This window comes from Lytechinus pictus, chromosome 4 (genome assembly GCF_037042905.1).
Source record: "Lytechinus pictus isolate F3 Inbred chromosome 4, Lp3.0, whole genome shotgun sequence".
NCBI classification, from domain to species: domain Eukaryota; kingdom Metazoa; phylum Echinodermata; class Echinoidea; order Temnopleuroida; family Toxopneustidae; genus Lytechinus; species Lytechinus pictus.
This window is the reverse complement of record NC_087248.1, coordinates 32,582,026-32,600,355: the sequence shown is the minus strand read 5'-3', so window position 1 is coordinate 32,600,355 and position 18,330 is coordinate 32,582,026.

The following is an 18,330-nucleotide window of genomic DNA, read 5'->3' as shown; positions in this document are numbered from 1 at the left end:
CTTATCCCTTTCAAAATTATCTTCAAAATAAAAACCTTAACCTTTACAAAGTTTTTGACAATGAAACTATGAAAATACTTACCATGATTTTCTTATTTACGAGATAACTGGATATACTCATTTGATTTGCTAGTTCATTACGATTAACTTGCACGCCAAATAAAAGTACACAATTTTTCCTGCGCGCCCGCAGCATCTCCCTACGCACGCACTATCCCAAGATCATCACGCAAATAGGCGTCCATTTCCTCTCATGAGCCTGAACGCAAGACATGTTGCCACGCAAGGCGAGGGGTCGGTGGGAGGGTTCAAATGAGTATATCCAGTTATCTCGTAAATAAGAAAATCATGGTAAGTATTTTCATAATTTACATCAATAAGTGGGATATACTCATTTGATTTGCTAGACCAACACGGATTCAACGTGAAGGGAGGCATGTCTAGACTAAGAAAGTGCGTACAAAAAAAGGGAGATGAAGACACGAAAGGCCGCTGCCTTAAGGACAGAGGAGGCAAATAAGGCCTCATGTGAAGTAAGGTCCTTAAGAACAAGGAATTAGAAGAGCGCCAAAAAGGCGGTCTTCAAGATGTCGTCTACGACGATTCAATAGAAGGAGCCCAAGAAAAAATGATACTATAGTATCATGGGCCCTCGGCCTAGTGTCCGAAGGAGAACATCATCACCAACTGACTTGATCGTTTCAAAAATCCAGCGTGAAATGATGTCTCGAGAAGCTGCCGCAAACGGCTCGCGCGACAATACAACCAACTGAACAGAGTTGGGAATTGTCTGAAGAATGGCAAACAAAGACAAGGGTTAAAAGTCACGCCTAATCTACGCCAATCCCGGCAAATGTCCGGGAGCGATGCATAAGTATGTAAAGCTACGTACTGTAAATGGTTACAGATAAACAGATACAGGAGGGATCTCGACTGATAGACAGACGAAAGATACCCTAAATACCGACCCAAGAGGGAGTTAGTCAAGCGTCAAGAACGACCAACAGGCGCCATGACGGACTAAACCATACAAGCTCAACGTTTGAGAAGAAACTCAAGAGTTTGTAAGATTCAGATTAAAGGTATTAATCATTCGTGACCGGAGGGATGATAATCGCCGATGATCAATAAACGATCCGACTTTGTTGAAAATTCGACAAGAATCGTGATCGGAAGACTGAAACTTGAACGGTTCAGTAAGTGATCAATCAATCAATCCGAGAAGGCAACAGCGAGGCTAATAAAAGCCACAGTCGGGTCACCAGTTTAATAAAATAAGCCAAGCCGCAACGATGCAAACGTAAGGAATGCAAGATATCTCAGAAGCCCCCGCGTGGGGGAAAGCACCGAGAATTCAATATCTGTCTCAAAAGCGTGAGGGCAGAACATCTGCAGAATTCTGATAGAGAGCTGTGGCAGGACGTTTCCAGCGGTCCGATAAGGACAAGGAACGGCAGAGAGTAAGGTTGAAGTAAACCATTCGTAAGGCAGTCAAAGTGTCGAGAAAAACAACTGAGTGCCATCATGTTAATAAGAAACTGCCACGGACCTGCTGTCTATGTGGAATAGAACAGTCTGGTCAAACAGCTCAACTGGGCGTGTTGGAGAAAAAACGCGGCTCGCATCACGACATAACAAGTGTGATAGACCGAGCGGTCGATAGAAGACCCTGGATCCCATCTCTCCCGTACTAAATAAAGCACCCGCCGGAGGGTGCAGCGCCCGCGGCGGGAGGTGGCTTGACTGAAGCCACCATCGGCGAGAGGGCCCGTAAGGCTAGGCTGCGATGGATGTCCGCTGAGCGGAGCAATCCCTAGCCGCAGCAAGCGTACGCCAGAGGTGAGCTGGCAAAAAATGCCTCTGTCATGATCTTACGTGTAAACGACAATCACGAGATGTCGGTCACGATGATGCTCTGAACCAACAGACATCGCCAGACATGATACCTCAACAGTTACGTTTCCGACGGAATCGAGTGAGGTAACAACGGCCCTGTCCTATCAAGGTTAGGGACGGAAACTGGCTAAGCCTGTCTAAATCCTCGCTTGAAGAAACAAGCGGAGGAGTAAGGCGACTTGAGGAAAATAAACACCAATATTTCCCTCCGTCTGTGATGAGAACCAGTTGTTTACGTAAAACAGCCACAAGGCCTGGTTTCTCTAATGATCGCAAGGGCAAGCACCGCCGGCGCCGGTAGCGAAAGCATGGAACAGTCCGATATCGGTAAGACAAGGAGTTCCGAAAGCTGCGGGGGGGGGGGGGCGGCAAAACAGACGCCCTAAGCAGCAGGGGATGAGAATCTAAGCTTCTAAAAAGAAGAGCTCCAGTGAAGTAAATCACTTTCATGGAGGGACTCATCCACAGTCGGCCCAAGAGAAAGCGGGTCGCGGTGATCGTGGTTAGACAGACATAAGCATACGTACACACATGCATACATATACATAAATATATATCCAAATATATACATATGCATGCACATAGCATCTATCCACGATCACATCATCCTCGGTCACGCAGTGACCATGGCCACATACATAGCATGGAAGGAGGATGAAGGAGTGTGCCGAGTAAAAAAGCTTCTAAAAAAGAAGACAACTCGACACACGGGCACGGTAAATGCATCGACCGTAGCCCACTCCAGTAGGAGTTAAAAGTAAAGAAAGGGCACCCTTACTTTCGTATAGAAAGTGAGGTTCAGGCCAAAAGCTGACGGTCCCGTTGCCTGGGCGGACGGTCCGCGGGCGTGATAGGTTGCCCTCTCAAAAACAGCCAAACATTCTCATGAGAGAAGGAAGGCATGCGGTATGTTAGAAATTCGGCCGTCGCGTAGCGGCGGTCTATAATGACGGAGAACACGAGGGTAAGAACCCGTAATGCTCGGGACGTGTTGATGCAACCTGTAAGGATGCAACGTCCAGCCGTCGGTCACCGAGAGCTTGCCGACATGTTGGCTGGAAAGCCGTATGTCGGAAGCACCTGCATAGAAACGGGGTCACCGTGTAGGTGAACAGCGTTTCAATAAAAGCCCGGCGTGAGAGGGCAGGTGACTGCTTGAACCGCACGGTGCTTAGCACAGCGGCTGAAGCTGACATGAAGCGTGGGGGAATTTACCCGCACTGCTCATGAAGCAACATGAGAGTTGCGACACCTGACCCACAATTATCGGGAGTCTGGTGACATAATGGGGGGGCGATGCCCGTATGTCGATAACACCTGTGTATTAGTGGGAATTTCCCTTGCAGGTGCGTGAGCCGGCGAATCATGAAATTGCCGGTGACTCTCCGAGGTGTGAGATGGCGAATGTCTGCTTGACCTGCCCGGTGCTTGACACAGCGGTTTTAGCTGACAGAGAGCATGAGGATAAAAATCTGTGATGCTCGAGGGCATTCTGTTGTAACATGAAGTTACGACGCCTGGCCATCGGCACAAGAATTAGAAAGAAATGTCTGCCCGCGAAGCGGGGTTAGCAACCTAGAATTTCTTCTTCTTCCTCTTCTATGCGGCCCCCACCGGGGGGGCAGAAGAGGGCACAAGAGACAGGGGGGACGTGATATCTCGCATGAGAAAATCTGATCAAGCCGTTTAGGCACATGAACGCTAATTCCACGGTTCCACCTTTAAGGGCACGTGGACACGATTCCACGGTTCCACCCTGATCAGATAATCGTGAGATTGACGGGGTCGAGCTCACGTGTCTCTAGTGACTAGGGGCTGGTAGCCCTTTGCTAATGCTCTCTGAAGGAGACTGACAAAGCATCGAGCCTAGTCTGTGCCGGAAAAAGAGTCCCATGCTCTTAACCCGGACTTGTTGGACCCGATAGCCGGTGGGTCAAGCAGCCCTGGAGGAGTGAGGTTTTCTATACTAGTACAACACTCCCCAAAGTAGGTTCAGGTCCCGTCGAGGGAGCCTTGGCTATCACCTTTCAGGCACGTGGCCGCAGCGCCACGGTTCTACCCTAAAACGCTCAGGCACGTGGGCGCGGTTCCACGGTTCCACCCTCTTGGGCACGTGGACGCAACTCCATGGTTCTACCCTCCTTTTTCCAGGGCACGTGGACGCAAACCAGGGTTCCACCCTTTATAGAGCCCATCGCAAAGGACACTCTCTTGCCCTCATACTCACCGCCACTGATCACGGGAACAAAATACCATGTCTGGTTCTCTCCCAGCGGCAGGTTTGGAGTCATCAAGAGATGAGTCAAAAGAGCTCATCTACCTGGTAAGTTCTTAGCCTGAAAGAACAAAAGGAGGGTCGAAAACAGAGAGGGGGCGGAGGGGTGGGTGGGCAAGAAAGGTGACAAAGCAAGATCCTTTTCAGAAAATATTAATAATAAAATTAATAACTTCGGAAAAAACAGGACCGATATTAAACATGAGATCAAACAAAGTTAAGAAGCTGAAGTGAGAAAAAAATTTAGTTTTTTTTTTTCTTTTATTTTTCAATCAATTACACGTATACATGACGTTAATTAATAAAAAACAGAAAATGTCTAAGTCCAAGACGAAGAGCAGGATCAGCTAAGAAAAAAAAACACAAGGTTTTTTTTTGTTTTTTTTTTGACCAAGGTCAAAAGAAATAAGTAAAGGAGCTGATCTGAAAGGAAGAAGTAAAAACTTACTTCCCTTAAACTGGAAAGCCGAAAACTCATTAGCGAAAACAAAGGACGCTAATAGAGAACAGGGGGGCTTCCCAAAAAAATTTAAGAGAATTTTTTTTTTTTTTTTAAGACAATAAGTCTAAAAAAAAAATTTCAATACAAAATAATTATTAAAATTAATTAATAATTAAACAATTAACCAATTAGTTAATTAAACAATTAATTCATTCATTAATTAATCAATCAATCAATTAATCAAACAAGAACAAAAGATTGATTGAGACAATCAACCGACTCACAAAAGAACAAGTTGAAAACACATTTGAGAACAAACAAGGATGACGCTCCTACCTGTCCCATAGCCTAAGCAGTGGAGAGGAATAAAATCAATTCAATTCAAGACGAGGCAAAGGAGCAAGTCAAGAATATAAAGAATTAAAAAGGATTATAAAGAAAAAAGGGAGCGTCGTATCAATGCCTGCGGCACGCAGGGGTGCACAGAGCTACGGAGAAGGGAAGCGGAAGCAACCCGTCTGTGAGAAAACGAAACTGACGGTTCGGAACTCACAAGTTTATTTAAAGAAAAACGTGAATAATAACACGAAAGCTCCGTGCAGTAGAGATATAAATGAAATCAATTTAAAACCGAAAGGCAAAGGATTGAAATAGGCAGTAAATATATAGATAAATATGTAAACAACAGACACTTTAAGAAGTAAAGTGGGAGTGTACTTAGCTAACGTCTGATCACGGCGGCAGGCGAAAGTAAAAGAGGAAATGGACGCCTATTCGCGTGATGATCTTGGGATAGTGCGTGCGTAGGGAGATGGGAGATTTTTCCGCGCGCGCAGGAAAAATTGTGTACTTTTATTCGGCGTGCAAGTTAATCGTAATGAACTAGCAAATCAAATGAGTATATCCCAGTTATTGATGTAAATATGGTCAAAGTTCATTGACCTTCAATGACCATGTGACCTGTAGCTCGTGATCAATCACAACTCTTTTGGACATACATATTCATTACCTGGAAAAAATTGACTTTCCATTATTTCTTGAATTGTTCAAATTTCATCACTCATGATGAATTCTTACCTGCCCCGAGGATCCTGGCCACAGAAGAATGGGATAATTAAAAAGATTTCTTCAAAGTACACTCATGATGAATTCTTACCTGCACCAAAGAACTTGGCCGCAGAAGAATGAGATAATATAAAAGGATTTCTTCCAAGTACACTCATGAGGCGGTGCTGCACCAGCCCGAGTTTGCTCAAATCTCGAGATTTTAGTCCGATCGGCCCTCTTAGCGATTAATCTCGAGATTCAAGAAACCCCGTCTCCACCATCACAAGAAGAGTGATTCCTGCTTGAGCGAGGCAGGGTCTGACGCCGTGAATAAATAATTCTGAGTGAGTCTGCACCTGCGAATTAGCAGGATAATTTGTAAAATAGTGCGCTATTTTGCAAATAATCCCAAGTTGCCTTGGGATTGCAATCTCAAGATTGATCCTACGAACCGATAATTGCGTCTCCATTACAAATAATCTCGACATTATTCAGATCGGGATAGTTTGCCAGATCAGAAATAGCGAGCTAAATTGAAAACTCGGGCTGGTGCAGACAGCCCTATGATGAATTCTTACCAACGCCAAGGATCCTGGCCACAGAAGAATGGGAGAATATAAAAAGATTTCTTCCAAGTACACGTATGATGAATTATTACCTGCACCGAGGATCCTGGCCACAGAAGAATGGGACAATATTGAGAAGAATTGAATTGAGAATTGATTTTATTCTGTCCATTTAGGAAAATATTCTTGTTGGCATTTACATATACACAGAAATATACAAAATCAAAGCGTAAAGATGAATTCTACAGAATATATATACATCACACATATTTGAAGAAAAATACATAATACAAAATAATTTCAATCAAATCGGTAACATTTTACTCTTAATCATCGTTATTATTAATATAATTATCATTATTATTATTATCATTATGATTATTATTATTAATTGTATTATTATTATTATTATTATTGTTATTGTTATTATCATTATTATTATTATTATTATTATTATTATTATTATTATTACTATTATTATTATTATTAATATTGTTTCTATTATTACAATTATCAATAATCAATCATTACTATTATCATTATCATTATTACAGGATATACAGAAAAAAAAAAACATACAAAGAAATACAACAAACTACATACAGTCATACAAATAAGGGGAAAATACATAATATAAAATAATTTCACTCAAAATCGGTACAACTTTGCTCTTAAATATAAAAGGATTTCTTCCAAGTACACGCATGATGAATTCTTACCTAGATCGAGGATCCTGGCCACAGAAGAATTGGATGATATAAAAGATTTCTTCCAAGTACATGCATGATAAATTCTTACCTGCACCGAGGATCCTGGCCACAGAAGAATGAGATAGTGTAGAACGGGGTTCTGACAATATCTCATTCCTAGTACTCTTAACACAGAGGCAGCCCAGCAGACATGTTATCAGGTTGAGAACTTACTGGCCAACTCCCAGTTTTTAATAACTCAAAGCCTTGTTGCATTCTTGGTAACATTCCATGCAAATTAGTTACGGCACATCAATATTCATACAAATGTAAATCAATAGAACAAAGTATAACTGAATATTCAAATATACAAACAAAAGATATTCAAACTATATGCAAATTATTATCTAAGCTTGAGTGCATCAACTTAACATTATAACCAATCAGAAGGAGAGAGGTGGAAGGAGAGGGAGAGTGAGAGAGAGGAGTGAAGAAAGCTGTATGAAGGATGGTGGAGTGAATTAATACAAAAGAACCTTGTGTAAGGAGTGTACAGCAGTTAATGTGTAAGAGAGAGCTGTACATGAAGAATAGGAAGTTAGGATGAAAAGGGTGAATATAAATGAGGGATGTTCTATTAGAAAAAGGGGATGATTCCTGAATAAGAGTGGAAAGAAATATAAGTACAAAATCAATCCCTACAATAATATAGGATTTCTTTTAAGTACACTCATGATGAATTCTTACCTACATCGAGGATCCTGGCCACAGAAGAATGGGATAATATAAAAGGATTTCTTCCCAGTACAATCAGGATGATCTTGAATTACACACTGTTCATAACTCTGTTAAAAAATATAAAGAAATGAGAGTTAGTTTTGCATAAAGTGGCTTGTCATTTGACAACCTGCACAGCTATGTAAGAAGGGTGCCTGCCTTTTAAGGTGAACCATAAATAATCAAGTCTCATGACCCCTCCTCCCCCTGGCACTTAGATTTTTCGATGATCCCCTTACTCTTTTTAATTAAACATATTAGATGCTTAAAAATTATTTTCCTCTTTTTTATGGGAATTAAGGGCTGATATTCACTCACCATTAATCTCCTTGGGTCAGTGGAATTCTGACTGTACTTGCGCTCTTGCTTTCTCTCATCGCCAAACCGGATGAAATAGTAATGTGACACTGCCCTCTCAAGTGGATCTCGTATAATGTTGATGTAGGTAGGGTGCTGGATGCCATATCTATAAAAGATAAAACGCACTCTCATTACTTGACGGTATGCAATGTTCAATCATAAAGGTTATTTCAGTGATTGATCTTTTTAACGATTATTTGGATTGGTTGAAATTTAGTTATAAAGCGCCATCTTCAGGCTACTAATTTTGCTATCAGGAAATGGCACCATTTTCGAATTCCAGTTGACTTAGTTGATGAAATCTGTCTAATTTGGAGACATCAACGTGTATTATGAAATTATACACATTTCGGCGGCTGACGCAATGTTGATTCGCAAATTCAAATTGTTATTATGTAATGTTGATTACGGCACGCGAACAAAATGCACATGAATAAAAGAATGTAAACAAACGTTTGCCGCTGTTAGGTTGATGTACTATTATGAGTAAATTTAGTGCATGACATGGACAAATTGAGAAGGTTAATGCAAGTTTGATACAATGTAAGATTGATTTGATACTGATAGAAGTATAGTTAGAAATGAAGAGTTATACAGGTTTAAGACATGTTATTATTATGAACAGAGTTGAGTTACAAAGAATGTTAACGGTCAGAAATCTTGACTTTAGTTGAATGATGAAGGATAACAAAAATAAGAAAAGTTAAATCATGAAAAATACAGATATGAAATTATGGTTTCTGATAGATTATGAAGTATATGTGCATAATGTAATGAATGAAAGTGTGGTATTATAATGGAAATATGCAACGTTTAGGTTAAAGGGTTATAATTGGACAATGTAATATGCATATTTCTTAGGGTCATTGATTTCTGTACATGCATATTCATGAACAGTTGATCTACAGTTTTTAAGGAGCATACGGAGCATATGGATCATTTGAAATAATTAAAGAATGATTTGAACCTCAAAGAAATGACCAATTGTCCTTTATAGAGATGCTTCAGCTACAAAGGTTAAAAAGGAGTGAATTATTAGAGAATCTTAGTTCTTGAAAATTTTACACTTATATGGAAGGATTCACTAGAAGATCAACGGGTCAATGCATTTTTGCCAATGGAAATTAACCAAATTTTCAGTGCTTCAAGCTAATGTGAATGAACAAAAATAGATTTTAATAATAGCCAATGACTGAAGTAAAAAACTTGGGCCCTGTGTATTGTTAATGACAATAAACTTGCAAATGCCAGCTGAGCTGTGCTTGTTTCCACAAATCACCAGTCAGTAAGCCAAACAATTTGAGGGGGCCAGATATGGTGGATGAACAAAAGTTTGAAAAAGATACGAGCAAGCAGGCAGAAATTTTGAGCTTCTTAAAACTAAAATCTAATTTTGGATAGATTTTTAGATTTTGGCATATTATTCAGAAAATGATATATCACTCTTTCCTGGCCTTTAAAGGAGAATGAAACCCTTGGAACAAGTGGGCTTGTGTGGAAAGAGAAAAATCAAAGAAAGTTTGAGAAAATTTGGACAAATGAGAAAGTTATGAACCTTTAAATACTGCGATCACTAATGCTATGGAGATCCTCCAATTGGCAATGCGACCGATATGTGTGATGTCACATGTGAACAACTTTCCCTTTGATGGACTATAAAATACCTCCAAATGTCTCTTTTTGCTCTTTCTTATGGTGATACAAACTACTCTTTATTCCTAATATATTCTTTGAATATCTGTATTACTGCCCCACTATAGAAATAATTCATGATCTACTGATAAATGTGATAAGAGGTTTTAGGTGAAAAATATACAAAAAGCAATGGGAAAGTTGTTCACATGTGATATCACACATCTCTGTCGCATTGCCAAAGAGAGGATTTACATTACAATAATGATCTAAACTTCAAATGCTTGTAACTTTCTTATTATTTATTCAATTTTTCTCGAACTTTTGTAGATCTTTTTCTTTGATTTTTTCTGTTTTTACACAAGCTATCTTGTTCCAAAGGTTTCATTTTCCTTTAATTTTTTTTTTTTTTTTTTGGTCTTGGTCGTGAAACTTTTTTTGTGTGTGGGGGGGGGGGGGGGGGGAGAGTGCTTGTCTTGGTGATGAAACTTTATTTTGTGATGGGGGGGGGGTCACTCAGTATGTAATGTGTGGTGGGTATGTGCCGCAGAGAGGACCCCATTTTTACACAAATTTCCATTCCAAAGCATAGCATTATATATCTTATTGATAAAAACACAAAGAAAGCCGTTTTGGATCCTTCTGTTGAAGCGATGCAAAGTCTGATTGGAGATTGATGCTCTTACAAAGTGGCAGAGGTAAAAATAGCAGAGGTAAAAATAGGAGAGGTAAAAATAGGAGAGGTAATAATTACAGAGGTAAAATATGGCCGAGGTAACAATGGCAGAGGTAAAAATTACAGAGGTAAAAATGGCAGAGGTAATAATGGCAGAGGTAAAAATGGCAGAGGTAAAAATGGCAGGGGTAATAATGGCAGAGGTAAAAATGGCAGAAATAAAAATGGCAGAGGTAAAAGTGGCAGAGGTAAAAATAGCAGAGGTAACAACTACAGAGGTAAAAATGGCAGAAGTAACAATGGCAGAGGTAATAATAGCAGAGGTAATAACGGCAGAGGTAAAAGTGGCAGAGGTAATAACGGCAGAGGTAATTATGGCAGAGGAAAAATTGACAGAGGTAAAGATCATGACAACATGCTACATCAAGAGACAGAGCCTTTCTGGTTAATATCAGTCATAATTATTGACCTTGAATGGACTCCTATCAAAGAAATGAGTATTTTGAACTGATCAGATATTATTTGGATTTTTGTCATCATTTCAGGTTTATATTTTATTGTTGATATGATTAAAGTTTAAGATCACATGCTCTATCTGTAATGAAAATCATAAGTAAGAAAAAATTGGAACAAGTGGGATTCGAACCTGCTTTCTACTGCTTGCCGGCCAGCTTAAACACATAGGCCTGTATTCTGAAGTCAGGTTTAACTTAGACCATGGTCTAACTCTGTGCTAAAATTATGGGAAGCCAAAAGTGTCCAAATTTTTATTAAGTTGAATGTTTCTTATGTTTACTGTTCTCTTTCCTGATTCATCGATGGTGAATATAATCATCGTTAATACTTCATAGACAATAATAAATGATTTGAGAGCCAAATGAGCTGAAATATGATATCTATACCGTTAGTGATTTATGTAACAATTGGCTGTCCATACTTAAACCACAACTTTAAAATTGAGTTTAAAGTGATTGGTTAACATTGGTTTGACTTTTAAAAAATCTGAGCTAGAAGATCACACTTGTCACCTGTGTCTGTGATATGTTACAAAAATGAAGCCCAGAAAAAATTGCGTTCGAAAATAATTATTTAGTACTTCAAAAATTGAAATATAAAGTGACCGAAAACACCATCTTAATTTCATCCCATACACTTATGTGTACTATTTAGGCGTCTATAAGACGCCTATTTACAAAATCGGAGTTTGCCTTGTAGTTTTAGCTTTTCATTCTCAATAATGGTTGTTTTCAGGGTTTATTAGTTCTAATACATGCACTTGTACACATGTTTCATCTTGGTTTGAGAATTTTTTAAATCGGCTGCTCACAAAGTTAAACAATACCTTTAAGTTAAACCCAACTTCAGAATACGGGCCATAGGAGTAATGCAGAAAATTGGTTTAAAAATTATAATTTCTCCTTTTAAATCCTCTTTATTTATTTACTGAACAAGTGGAACGCCTCTGGCAGTCTCGCCTGCATTACGCGATTTTAATATCGCAGCAGTGCTAACTTTGAAAACTACTATAAAATAATCATTCACAAAAACACCATTCATATAATGACATAATACCACGTTCATTGACCATAAATGACATTTGAAAGGTGACTTAAGACTTGTCAACTACACCCATGTCCACATTTCATTCACTCTAGATCTATAAACTTTCAAAGTTATGATGGCAATTCAAACAATTACCCCAACATGGCCTAAGTTTATTGACCTTAACTGACCTTTGACCTTGGTTTTGTGACCTGAAACTCACAGGGGATGTTCAGTGATACTTGATTACTCTTATATCCCAAGTTTTATGAACTAGATCCATAAACTTTCAGAGTTACGATGGTAATTCAACAAATACCCCCAACACGGCCAAAGTTCATTGACCTTTAATGACCTTTGACCATGGTCATGTGACCTGAAACTCGTACAGGATGTTCAGTGATACTTGATTACTCCTATGTCCAAATTTTATGAACTAGATCGGTAAACTTTCAGAGTTAGGATGGTAATTTAACAAATACCCCCAACACGGCCAAAGTTCATTGACCTTAAATGACCATTGACCATAGTCATGTGACCTGAAACTCGCATAGGATATTCAGTGGGACTTAATTAACCTAATGTCCAAGTTTCATGAACTAGATCTATAAATTTTCAAAGTTATGATGGTAATTCAACAAATACCCCCAACTTGGCCAAAGTTCATTGACCCTTAATGACCTTTGACCTTGGTCATGTGACCTGAAACTCAGGCAGGATGTTCACTAATACTTGATTAACCTTATGTCAAAGTTTCATGAACTAGATCCATTAATTTTCAAAGTTATGATAGTAATTCAAAAACTTAACCTTAGGTTAAGATTTGATGTTGACGCCGCCGCCGCCGCCGTCGGAAAAGCGGCGCCTCGCTCTGCTATGCAGGCGAGACAAAAACTGAATTTACCAAGATACTGAAAACACTAAGATTACTGAGAATACTGAAAATACTGAGATTATTGAGAATACTGAAAATACTGAGATTACCGCGGATATTGAAAACACTATGATTACTGAGAATACTGAAAATACTGAGGTGAGTGTGGATACTGAAATTACTGAGATACTGAATACTGAAAAAACTAAGTCTCAGAGATACTGAAAATACTGGAAAAACTTGGTATTTATCATGCAGGGTATTTGGTCTTCAACATGGTGTGCATTTCAAGGAGATATAAGTTACTGAGAAGGAACAAAGAGTCAGAAGTGAAAAAGAAGGACTTTACACCAACTGTTAGTATGTTGCAGCCGAAACGAATCAGCTCGTCAGGAAAGAAAGTCGGTTCAGCTGCATGTGGTGCAGACCTGCCAACCTCTGGGAATGAAAAACTGTATTCTGTGATTAAAAAAATGTATTTTTCCCCCAAAAAGTGTATTTCATAATAAAATGCTTGGCGCACTCGCTCATCGCGGCGCTCAAGATGCATGCAAGCTAAAATGCGCACTGCTCTTGCAGATGAAAAAAAAAATATTAAAACATGTGTATATCTCACCCTGGTTTTAACAAAATGATTGAAAAAAAATTACCTGAAATTACATTGATTTAATAACCATATTTGTATACGTTTTATGAAATAGAGACATATAGAGGTGTCAGAAGTGGGAGTGTTGGTGTAAAAGTTCAGAGGAAATGGATGTTCGAGGAAAAAGTGGGCGTGCAATATCACCGGTGATTGAAAAGTTGGAGAGCAGTTTGGCGGAGATTGATCAGATTGCAGAAATACAAACCAGTGTGGGGTTGAAGCCATTATGGGGGACTGATGAGGCAAGTGCCCGGGGGGGGGGGGGGGCCACTTACATTGACGAGTGGATACCATGCGTGACCAAAAAACACGTAAAAAGGATGTCTTTTTCAAGATAGGGCACGTTACGTACGTAACGTAATAAGGGTGTCAAAAACACTAAAATAATGAAAAAAGGGTATCTATTTTCGCTAGGAAGGCTACGTGTTAAGGGTCAAATTTGCGAGGGTATAAAAGATTAAGACTATTCAGTGTTTTATAAAGGATATACTTTTTGCCCCAAGAGTCAACACTACGTCTTTAGAGTACGATTTGTGCGAGGTGTGGGAGGTGGGGCTGTACTTAACCCAATGATATAGGCAAAGGTAAAACCGACGACCGACATGACATACATGTAACAATTGAAATATCGTTGTACTTGTTTAGGGGTCCAATTTAGGGAATACTTGCCAATGGTATCGTTTTGTTTCCAATACTTGTTAAGGGTAGGGTTTCACACGCCAATACTTGTTAAGGGGTGCATTTTCAGAATATGGAAAATACGTGTTTAGGGTGCTTTTCGAGACCCCATGGTCGCGCATGGTATCCACTCGTCAATGAAAGTGGCCCCTCCAAGGGCAAGTGGTAGGCAAGGACCAAGAGTACAGTTCCGATCATCATCAAGTGACGTATTCAGATCAGAGCAGATACCGCAATGTACCGAACTGAAACAGGAATTTTTCAGGACTAGGCTACAAGATACCCAACATAGACAAACACCTGGGATGAGGACCGAATCAGGAAATAAGTGAGAAGTACTGTGGTCTTCCAAGTATAACAAGAAAATCCTGCAGGGTATTCAGTCTTCAATATGGTTGCTCATTTCAAGGAGATATAATCTAAGTTACTGAGAAGGAGCAAAGAGTCAGAACTCAGAAGTAAAAAAGACAGACTTTCACCAACTGGTTGTATATTGCAGCCGAAACGAACCAGCTTGTCAGGAAAGAAAGTTGGCTAAGCTACAACATTAGTTGTATATTGACTGACTTCAATACTTGCTATTTTAAGCTCCATAACAGCCTATTGAGCAAGATATTTATCTCATCAAACAGGCAATGCAAGCACAAAGCCAAAGCAAAAATTTTGACATGAGGTTTTTTTTTAAATAAATTTTCCAAGTCTTCCTTCCCCTCACCTAATAATTCACTTGTCTTCCTCCTATTTTTTTCCTGTTCTTTATTTCTCCTCTCTTTTCCCTTCTTTTCTTTTTTCTTTCTTTCCCATTTTTTCTTTTTTCTTTTGCTCCGCTAATAGGGGATCCACCTATGGTCGTAAGAATCTTTGCAAGCAAACATTAACATCACTTCAAATGACCTTTGACATGATCATGTAACCTCCAACATCACTGCAACATGATGTCTCTCCTAAACGATTTTGGATGCGTGACTTGAATCACAATTCAAAACACAAACATCGATTACGTTCACGGTCACTGCATAATCAGCATTTAGTTTCTACCTCACTTCAGGCCAAGCCAGTACGCATCGTAAGTGCACAGTTTGACCCAGGAATGGTTTAATCGTAAATGATACACAACATCGATTTTCAAGACATGTGCAGTGTGAAGCAAAAGCGAAGAATACCAATGGCAGCGAGCAGTATGACATGAACACAGAAGTAGGCTGAACAAATGATGTCATAGAGTCAAGATTCAAATCACTTTACGTTTATTCGACCTTTTTCAAACATGATTCTGCAGAAACGTCTTTCCAAATACCCCTTTTTCCATGTGTCAGGTTTGTGATATGAAACATGATTACTTTTACTTTTGACTAGATGCAATCGTGATTCTGCATTTTTTAAATCATGATAGTGGTGCCTTTAAGAGCCATTGCATCATCTACATAATGATGGTGCTACTTCCTATTCAACAATGATTTTTGTTCTTGATTTGTTTTTGGCTACACTCAGTTTACAATGACAAGAATTATCTGTAACTCAACACATTTGACTTCACTCCATAGCACATTATCAATTTCAATAGTCCAAGCAATCCTTAAATTTATTTTTTCCCTTTATTTTAGATATTGATTCCCGAGTTTCGTATGAAATAGCTCCTCATGACTGTCTGTCAATGTCAAGAAAAATAGGATATCAAAACTGACAAATTTTGATTCATGGTGCAATATAAGACAACATGAAAACCACTGTGAGATTCATGTGCTGTGTCATCAAGAATTCTTCAATAAAGTGCGACTTTCCTTCCATTGGGTCACTTGCATATTAGTCCTATCAGAGATTCACATGGAATAAACGAGGCTTATATATGTGTACATTTTTATTTGTAACAATTGGAAATATAATTTGTGTTCACCATGAAGGACGCTTGTTCTGATTGATTTAAAATGAAAATATTTGAAATCGATCAGTTGCACTTCACTTCTTGGCAACCTATTTGGAGTATGAATAATGTAAATAAGTAAGGTGACGAATATGCTATCATTCTAGTTTGTTGATGAAAATGTATGTTTCTGTGTGGAAAAGTCATGCTGATAGCATCCAACATAAACACAAAGCAGTCACTATTATGCTTGTCACATTGCACACCTTAACACCAGAAAATTGGTGGGGCTAAGGAGGGGTGGGGGGGGGGGGCACTTGACTCACAAAAGTGGTAGGTATGTGCCGCGAGTGAGACCAAAACACGGGGGCTTTGGAACGTGCATATTGTAAAAAGGAGGGTCTTCGGAACTACAAATGTTTGTGAAAACAGGGGTCCTTGGAACAGTTCGCCAGCGTGTGAGTTCATATGCATCCCTATTGAACGAGCATACATGCATAATAATAACTAGAATTTAATTCGTCATGCGGACGAATTAGGTGGTCTGTCCTTATTCTCGCCACCATGATCACTATTACCATGTTCATGCAGATCAATATGATCTTCATGATGACAACGGAATGTTCATTATGGATGGAATACTTGTGAAAGACGGGAGATGATAAAGCACTGTGAAAAGGGTCTCTTTGATATATGAAAATACATGTGATATGAAAAAAGTAATTATAATCTGTTTTATCTTGCTAAATTTTAACTTTCATACCTTTTAATTAACATAAAGGATCATGTACGAGGTGGTAAAAAGAAAAAAAAAAAAAAAAAAATCATCTTGTTCACCCCAGGACTCGAACCTGCGCCCCCGAGGACGCTAGTCAAGTGCATTATCCATTGAGCCACGTTATTCCCCATAGGAATTATACGTTCCCATAGAGATTACACGTAAGGAAATTTGAGAATTACAAATCCAATTTTGCAAGCGAAAAACGGGCATGATCCCGGCATCTGATCGAAAAATGAAGGCAACACTCCCGAAAGCTAAGAATCTCAGCTAAAACATACTAAAAGCTCAGGGATAACTAACGAGAAAAAATGGAGATATAGCTCACGAAATAGAGGAATGTAGAATCTAGTTTTGAGAAAAAGTCATGTCCCATAGAGATTACACGCAAAATGAGGAAAAATGACATGCCTCTTTTCATTGCTGTTTTACACCATGATGCAATTTTCAAAATGAAAATTCATGTAACTGACAAGAAAGAGTACATTCTAAACTACAACATCTCGAAATCTGGGTGAAAAACAATCAATATATACGGAGTTATGATCAAATTTGCATAAATTTGATGACGTCATTTTTGAAAAAAATGAAATTTTCAGTTTAGGCGCAATTTTGATGACGTCATGATCAAATTGAGGGACAATGGTGACATGAAATCAAATCTACAACTCATACTCTATCGATATATGAAAAAAAAAATTGGGGTCAACGACTATTTAAAGAGCTACAGTGAATTTTCAATAGACATGTTTTTGCCCATATATGGCCTGTAGTGAGAGCTCGCGCGCACACGTGCTGCAAACTTTAACGGGTGTTAATTTCGTTATTAATGGTCGTAGAAGGTTGATCAAGGTATCAAATTGCTCAGAATTATATCATCAATGCAATGATTTATAAAAAACTGTGTTTCTGCGTTGCGTTATGGCGTTACGCGCGGAAACGCGCGCGCATATGTGCGCGCGCAAATTTTCGAAATGCTTAAAATGACTTGAAACGTACCCCAAAAAATTTATAGGCCATTTGAAGAATTTTTTGGCTTTGACGCGCGCGTATGCGCGCGTCATGACCTTTACATGACCTTTGATGACATTGACAGATGACCTTTAACCTAAAGTTTATGTGATGTAAATATGGTTGATTATTGATGATCCGTTATGTTGATATGATCAAATTGAGAATTTTACAAAATGGCGCGTAGATGACGTCATCGTAATCAGATGACCTTGAAAAGCTTAGTATGCCGTCTCTATATATGACAGAAAAATCAGCCAAATTGATTCAGCCAATTCGGAGAAAAGTTGGCGACAAACATAGGTGCTAAAAATAAATAATAAAGAAAATTCTGACGAAATTAAGAGGTGATCTGTCATAGACAGACCACCTAATAAAGAAAGAAAATTCTGACGAAATTAAGAGGTGATCTGTCATAGACAGACCACCTAATAATGAAACGTTTTTGTATAGCGCAAAATACATAAGGAAAGTTGCATGTCTCTAAGCGCTTTTTACAGAAGGAGTGAAGATGGAGGGGAGTGCACTGGGTTCTTACATTAATTGTTTACTAAATGGTGAATAAATGTGTTTTCAAGCT